This window comes from Triticum aestivum, chromosome 3D, assembly GCF_018294505.1.
Source record: "Triticum aestivum cultivar Chinese Spring chromosome 3D, IWGSC CS RefSeq v2.1, whole genome shotgun sequence".
NCBI lineage: Eukaryota > Viridiplantae > Streptophyta > Magnoliopsida > Poales > Poaceae > Triticum > Triticum aestivum.
The window spans coordinates 290,278,044-290,285,927 of record NC_057802.1 but is presented as its reverse complement, the minus strand read 5'-3'; positions in this window follow the sequence as shown (position 1 = coordinate 290,285,927).

Here is a 7,884-nt window from a genome sequence, read left to right as displayed (position 1 = left end):
CCATTTTATTTACTTCTGTCAATTTTTGTAGGAACTAGTTGGATTGCTCCAAAACTCCTCACCAATTAACAGAATTTTTGCACATATATTATATATATAGCAAATATATATCCAAAGCAAATAATTATGCATTAATTCCAAATGGCCAAAATAAATATTTATGAGCTCCTAAAAAATATTGGTTTGATTTTTATCTCTGTCCATTATTTTGAGGGAACAACATGAACATTTTCTTGGGCCCTTTTGGAGCAATTTTTATCTGGGTCATTTCCAGAAATGATTCTGAGGGTTTCACAGATCCCCATTTCAAATTTAAATGAAATTTAGACATGATGCACACATGACTAGCTAGTCTAGGTCATACCAGAACTAGGGACGTGACAACTCGCCCCCACTTGAAAGAATCTCGTCCCGAGATTCAGGGGTCGATGGAAAGAAGGTGGGGTACTCCAGTCGAAGACGATCTTCTCGCTCCCAAGTAGCTTCTCTCTCGGAATGATGAGACCACTGAACCTTGAGAAACTTGATGTTCTGACGTCGGGTGACACGCTCTGCTTGATCAAGAATGCGAATAGGGTACTCTCGATATGTGAGGTTATCTTGGAGATCAAGCGTTTCGTGGTCCACTCCGCGGATGGGATCCGAGAAGCAACGCCTGAGTTGAGAGACGTGGAAGACGTCATGGACTCGAGAAAGATGTGGGGGTAGTTCTAACTGGTAGGAAACCTCTCCTCGTTTAGCGAGAATGCGAAAAGGACCAATGTAACGAGGAGCCAACTTGCCCTTGATACCGAAACGATGGGTACCCTTTAGAGGAGTAACCCGAAGGTAAGCCTTGTCGCCAACTTCATAAGCCACTTCCTTATGACGACGGTCATACTGGCTCTTTTGACGAGACTGGGCTGTTTTCAAATTCTCACGAATGATGCGAACTTGCTCTTCTGCTTCCTGGATCATGTCCGGTCCAAAGAATTGTCTTTCACCGGTTTCTGACCAGTTCAAAGGTGTTCGACATCTTCGTCCATATAGAATCTCGAAAGGAGCTTTCTTAAGACTGGATTGATAGCTATTGTTATAAGCAAACTCGGCGAAAGGTAGGCATTTCTCCCAATCCATACCGAATGAGATAACGCAAGCTCTAAGCATGTCTTCGAGAATTTGGTTGACCCTTTCCACCTGACCACTTGATTGAGGGTGGAAAGCGGTACTGAAGGAAAGATGGGTGCCCATGGCAGTTTGGAAACTCTCCCAGAAATGAGAAGTGAAGAGACTACCACAGTCTGAATTGATCTCTAGTGGAACACCATGAAGTGACACTATTCGAGAAATATATAAGTCAGCGAGCTGACTAGCAGTGATACTCTCTCGAACAGGTAGGAAGTGAGCCACTTTGGAAAGACGACCAATGACTATGAAGATAGCGTTATTCCCTTTCTTGGTCCTGGGAAAGCCGGTGATGAAGTCCATACCAACTTTATCCCATTTCCACTCAGGAATGGCTAAAGGTTGAAGGGTGCCAGCAGGTCTTTGATGTTCTGCCTTAACGCGACGACAAATGTCACAGTTAGCAATGAACTGAGCGATTTCTCTCTTCATCCTAGTCCACCAGAACCTCTGGCGTAGGTCCTGATACATCTTAGTACTACCGGGATGAATCGTGAGAGGGGATTCATGCACCTCCTTAAGGATCAATTGCCGAAGATGTTGCTTCTTGGGAACCACCAGACGGTTCTCGAAGAAAACAGCACCTCGATCATCTATAGAGAAACTTCCACCAACTCCCTTATTAATGTTTCTCTTGATCCGGGAAATTCCCGTATCCTGCTTCTGAGCAGAGATGATCTGATCCACAAGAGTAGGTTTCGCCACCAAGGTAGAAAGGAATCCATGAGGAGCAATGTGAAGATTAAGCTTACAGAATTCCTCATGGAGAAGTGGTTGGCCCTGCTGCAACATAAGATTGTTGCAATAGGACTTACGGCTTAGCGCATCAGCCATGACATTGCCCTTGCCCGGGGTGTAGGTAATCCCTAAGTCGTAATCTGAGATCAACTCCAACCAACGTCTTTGCCTAAGGTTCAAATCTGGTTGGGTGAAAATATACTTGAGACTCTGGTGATCGGTGTAAATCTCGCAACGTTTACCGAGAAGGTAATGTCGCCATGTCTTAAGTGCATAGACTATGGCTGCAAGCTCTAGATCATGTGTAGGATAATTCTCCTCATGTGGATGCAACTGTCGAGATGCATAGGCAATCACATGACGATCCTGCATAAGAATGCAACCTAGTCCCTGTCGTGAGGCGTCGCAGTAGATAACAAAGTCTTTAGTGAAATCCGGTGGCACAAGTATGGGGGCAGAAGTCGGGCGTCTTTTCAGTTCCTGAAAACTGTATTCACACTGTGGGGACCACTCAAACTTTTTATCTTTCTTGAGAAGTTCCGTGAGGGGTTTGGCTACTTTGGAGAAGTTTTCAATGAAGCGGCGACAATAACTGGCTAGACCAAGGAAACTCCTAACTTGTTTAACTGTTTCAGGTGGAGTCCAATCAAGAACGGCCTGAACTCTCTCAGGATTGACAGCAATGCCTTACCAGAGATCACGTGGCCTAGGTAGGTCACTTCTGGCAACCAAAATTCGCACTTGGAAAACTTGGCGTAAAGGCGGTGCTCTCTGAGTTTTTCTAGCACAAGTCTAAGATGTTCGGCATGCTCTTCCTCGTTCTTCGGGTAGATAAGGATATCATCGAGGTAAACCACGACGAACTTGTCTAAGTACTCCATGAAGATCGAGTTCATCAAGCGGGAGAAGGTAGCTGGAGCATTGGTTAGACCAAAGGACATGACGGTGTACTCGTACTGGCCATAACGAGTGACAAAAGCTGTCTTAGGAATGTCCCCGTTTCTAATCTTGATTTGGTGGTAGCCTAACCTCAAATCCATCTTGGAAAAGACTGAGGATCCAGCGAGCTGATCATACAGGTCATTGATCCTGGGGAGCGGATACTTGTTCTTTATCGTGACCAAATTAACGGGACGATAATCTACAACCATCCGGTCTGTACCATCCTTCTTCTTGACGAAGAGGACGGGGCAAGCCCAGGGAGAAGAACTAGGACGGATGAAACCCTTTTGCAAGGACTCATCAAGTTGTTTCTTAAGCTCAGCTAGCTCTAGGGGTGCCATCTTGTAAGGTCTCCTAGAGATTGGGGCGGTTCCTGGGATAAGATCTATGACAAACTCTACATCTCTGTCAGGTGGAATACCTGGCAGTTCCTCTGGAAAGACATCCGGAAAGTCACGGACTACCGGGATATCTTCAAGGTCTGGAAGAGGACTGGCATTAAGAGAATAGAGTTGACGCTTTGCAACTCTGGTGGAGACAGTGACTAACTTGCCAGATGGGTATGTGAGTTGAACAGACCTGGTGTAACAATCAATCTTGGCATGATGAGCTGTCATCCAGTCCATACCCAAGATGATGTTAATATCTATAGACTTGAGGGCTATAAGTGAGGCAAGGAATACAAGTCTGTCAACAAGGATTTCATTACCATGGCTTATTCTGGTAGTTTGCCATCTAGACCCTGGAGTTTGGATTTCAAGTGGAGTTGGCATATCACAAAATGACATGTCGTGCAACCGAGCATAGCCTTCAGAGATGAAGGAGTGAGATGCTCCAGTATCGAATAGAACCGAAGCTGGATGGCAATTGACAAGGAGTGTACCAAGAACGACATCCGGATCATCATGAGCGTCTTTAGCTGAGACGTGATGCACACGTCCACGCTCAGTGGGAGCTGACTTGACACTGATCATCTTGCGTGATGGCTTACCACTGCCAACAGACTTCTCAGACAGGGGTGGGGCATAGTTGGTTTGAGAGCAGTCACGTGCATAGTGTCCTGGCTTCCCGCATGTGAAGCAAATCCCTGAAGTTGGATGTGGACCCGCATTGACAAGCGGTCTACCAACAGGCCTGGGTGGAGCATACTGCTGAACTAGGTGAGGCGCCACATAAGATGGCCTCGGTGCATATCCAGGTGGAAGAGCGGAGTTCGGAACCCAAATCCGGCGCTTATGAGAAGTAGAACCAGAGGAGGGAACCAAATCACCGGTGTGCTTACGAGACTCCTCATAGGTGAGCTGAGCTGTCTCCGCATTAATGGCCTTGTTCACAAGAGCCTGGAATGTATTGCAATGGTGCAAGTGGAGATCACGACGCAACTTGGGGTTGAGACCCTTCCGGAACCTAGCCTGCTTCTTAGCGTCCGTGGACACTTCTTCTGTAGCATAGCGGGCGAGGTTCTCAAACTCTCTACTATAAGCATCAATAGCCATCTTACCCTGGGTGAAACTACAGAACTCTTCTCTCTTGCGGTCAATGAGAGCCTGAGGAATGTGATGCTCGCGAAAAGCCTCAGTGAAATCTCTCCAGGTCGGTATCTGGCCAGCTGGAAGCATAGCCTCATAGTTCTGCCACCAAAGACTAGCAGGACCTTCCAGGTGATATGCAGCATAGGTGACCTTGTCACCTTCAGCTACGTTCGCAGAATGCAGCTTGTGTGTGATACTACGGAGCCAGTCATCTGCATCGAGTGGCTCAATGGAATGATGGAAGGTAGGTGGTTTCAGACCAATGAACTCATAGATGGTCGCTGACTCCTTGCACTGAGGTGCGGTGTTCTCCTCGATACGTGCTAACAAGCGGTTAGACTCATGCTTGTTCCTCTCCATCTCTAACATAAACTCTGCCAACGAAGGCTGGTCGGGAGGATCCTCCTCATTCCTACCACCTCCGTGGTTCAGGCAATGAGCAACAGAACTTCGGTTGACTGACGACATCCTGAGAAGCGGAACCAAGGACGAGGTCAACAACAACTATAGGATGCAACATGTAGCATAAGAAAATTTAGTATCTCTCAAACTCCTAGGACAATTCCGGCGGCATAACGGCAGTAAAATGCTCAAAATGAGACATTCTGCAAAGGACGGGGTAGCACCATACTCAAAATCATCACTCAAGGTTCTGAGATATTACTAAACAGGCTACACCGGAGGTACTCAAACTGGGATATGACTCTGATCAACCAATCCTAAGAGACTACGGAGTAGTAACACGTGATCCTGATAGACAGCAGAGAAAGCCTAGTTCCTTAACCCCGTTGGAAAGATAGGATGACTCAGATCAGAAGGGCATGAGGTAAAAGAAGTAAAAAGAGCCTTACGTTCCCTTCCACAATCAATTCCCTTACATAACTAAAGAATTTCTAGACTCAACTTCGACCAGGTTGGCTTGGAAATCCTACAGGCAGTCAGGCTCTGATACCAAAGCTGTCGGGACCCCGATTCTAGGTCACACCGATCTAGCATGTAACACCTCATATCACTTTGCGGCCTCACGCACGGTATTCCCACGGGTGTCGCCTTACCATGGCCCGGGACCGTTTGCGCCTTTTGGCTCACGTATATGATAGTGTCGCTAGCATCCATATGACAAAGAACCCGGGCCGACATGACTAGTCGTGAACCCAAAGTGGCACTAACTTACGGGGACATGCATACATGAAACGACATCGAGCATGTCGGTCAGCAGCGTGTGAAACCGGGCTGTAGCAACTGGGCTAACAGGACTCCAGGAACCCGGGCTGTAGCAGGCTAGGCAGGCCTCCGGATGTCACCGTGTGACATTTCCCCGAAGGGACAGACACAGGAATGAAGTGAATCACATGCCGGCCAGTCTAAGCGTTCCGGAGCAGTAGTGCTGGGCTAGCAGGACTCCGGTAAACCGGGCTGTAGCGGACTACCATGGCTCGGTGGAAGCACTAGACTACATTTCCCCATAAGAGAGGCTACCAAGGATAGACAACTAGGTTGTCGGATCCCACACAGAGCAATACACGTTACACGTACGCATAACATGCAAGTATGTGTTGTACAACATGGCATCACAACATAATGCAAACTCATATAGATAAAAGGCCCAGAAGAGCCACATAGCATTAAGTACAAACAGGGGTCACATGACCCATCATTCAAAGCATACAAGCAACGGAAGCATTACATGTCTGAGTACAGACAACTACAAAAGAAAAGGCTGAGAAGCCTGACTATCTACAAGACCCTCCCAAGGGTACAAGATCGTAGCTGAGGTACAAGCTACTCGTCGAAGTCCAAGCGGTTCTACTAGTAAGACCGAAGTCTCCGCTGCAAAACATAAATAAAGCAACATGAGTACAAAGGTACTCAGCAAGACTTACATCAGATCCTATCATACATGTATTTGTATCAAGAAGGTAGTGTGGGTTTTAGTTGCTGCAAGCCAGCTTTGACTCAGTGGCTACCCTGTTCTATGACTACGAGAAACTTCTTTGAGGTAAGAAGGCGCACACGAGTCCACTAATCACCACCTCAATACACCACTATGGATTCATTCCCGTCTCACTACGAGAAGCCATCCATAGCACTCACACTTATCTTGAGCATTTTAGAGTATCCATTTCAAGTTGTCTATGTACCACGTAAGCATCCAAGAAGTCCATAACCGAGGACACGGCTATTCGAATAGATCATGATAACCCTGCAGGGGTGTACTGCCTCACACACGCTCTCGCCACTTACCGCCATGTACACGTCATGTACCTCGGCAACCTTCAAGCGGAAGCCTGGCGAGGGTGTCGGCCACGACCTGACTAACCACACAAGACTCTAGTCCAGGTTTATCGCCTATTCGGGTTCCATCCGCAAGGAGATCCGGCCGAGGTTTCGCTCACGGCCCCAAACGATGTGTGCAGGGTTCCCGAGCCCACCATCCGGGTGCCACTCGGTACACCAGGCCACGTGTGCCTAGTCTGTTCCAAGCCCACCCTGCCGAGTGCCACTCGGTAGAAATATAGCACTACCTACAAACACCAGAAACTATTTGCAACTCCTGGACAGAGATCAAGGCGGTTAATAAGTCGAGAGAGCTTGGAGCGCCCGGAGCCCAGTGTGTGGTAGTAGCTAGTCATTGGACAACTTACACAGAACTCGGTTCTTAAGGACGGTCCCAATGAGACAACCCACCATGTACTCCTACATGGCCTCTCACCGCTACCTTTACCAAATCGTGTTCACACGCTTAACTCTCGGCACCAGAACATATCATAACACTCCAATTCATTCCCAATGAACCAGACCTGACACAACTCTAAGCAATAGCAGGCAAGGCATGGTAGGAACACAGCATGGCTCAATCAACTCCTACACATGCTAGTGGGTTTCAACTATTTACTGTGGCAATGACAGGTCATGCAGAGGAAAGGGTTCAACTACCGCAGCATAAAGTAGCAGTTGAATCGTTGTTGTCCTAATGCAGTAAAAGAGAGCAGGAGCGAGAGAGTAGGATTGTATCGGAATGAACAAGGGGGTTTGCTTGCCTGGTAGATCAACAGGGTGGCACTGCTCCTCAGACAGGTACTCTGGAACACTCTCCGGAGCAGGACCTATCGAGAGGGAACGGTGTCGACAGTCAAAACACAATCATATGCAACAATATGATGCATGAATATGGCATGAATATGTGATGTATTTGTGCTAATGCATCTAGCATTCATTTGGGTGAAATCCATTTGAACCAAAGATTCAAATGCATCTCCAAAGTAAGCTCTTATATATGCCATTTATATGTTTTCACCTATACAGTAGCTATAAGTTGGTTTTTCATGCATGAAACTAGTACAGATGGATAGATTGCATTTTTCTGATGATTTTTCATATATAAATTATTTAAATCTGAGCTGCGGTTGAATTTCTATGAATTTTAGAAGTTTTGAACATTTTCTGGAATTTCCTGATTTAATTTAAATCCAGAAAAAGGGTTTATTGCGTCAGCACTGCGTCATCA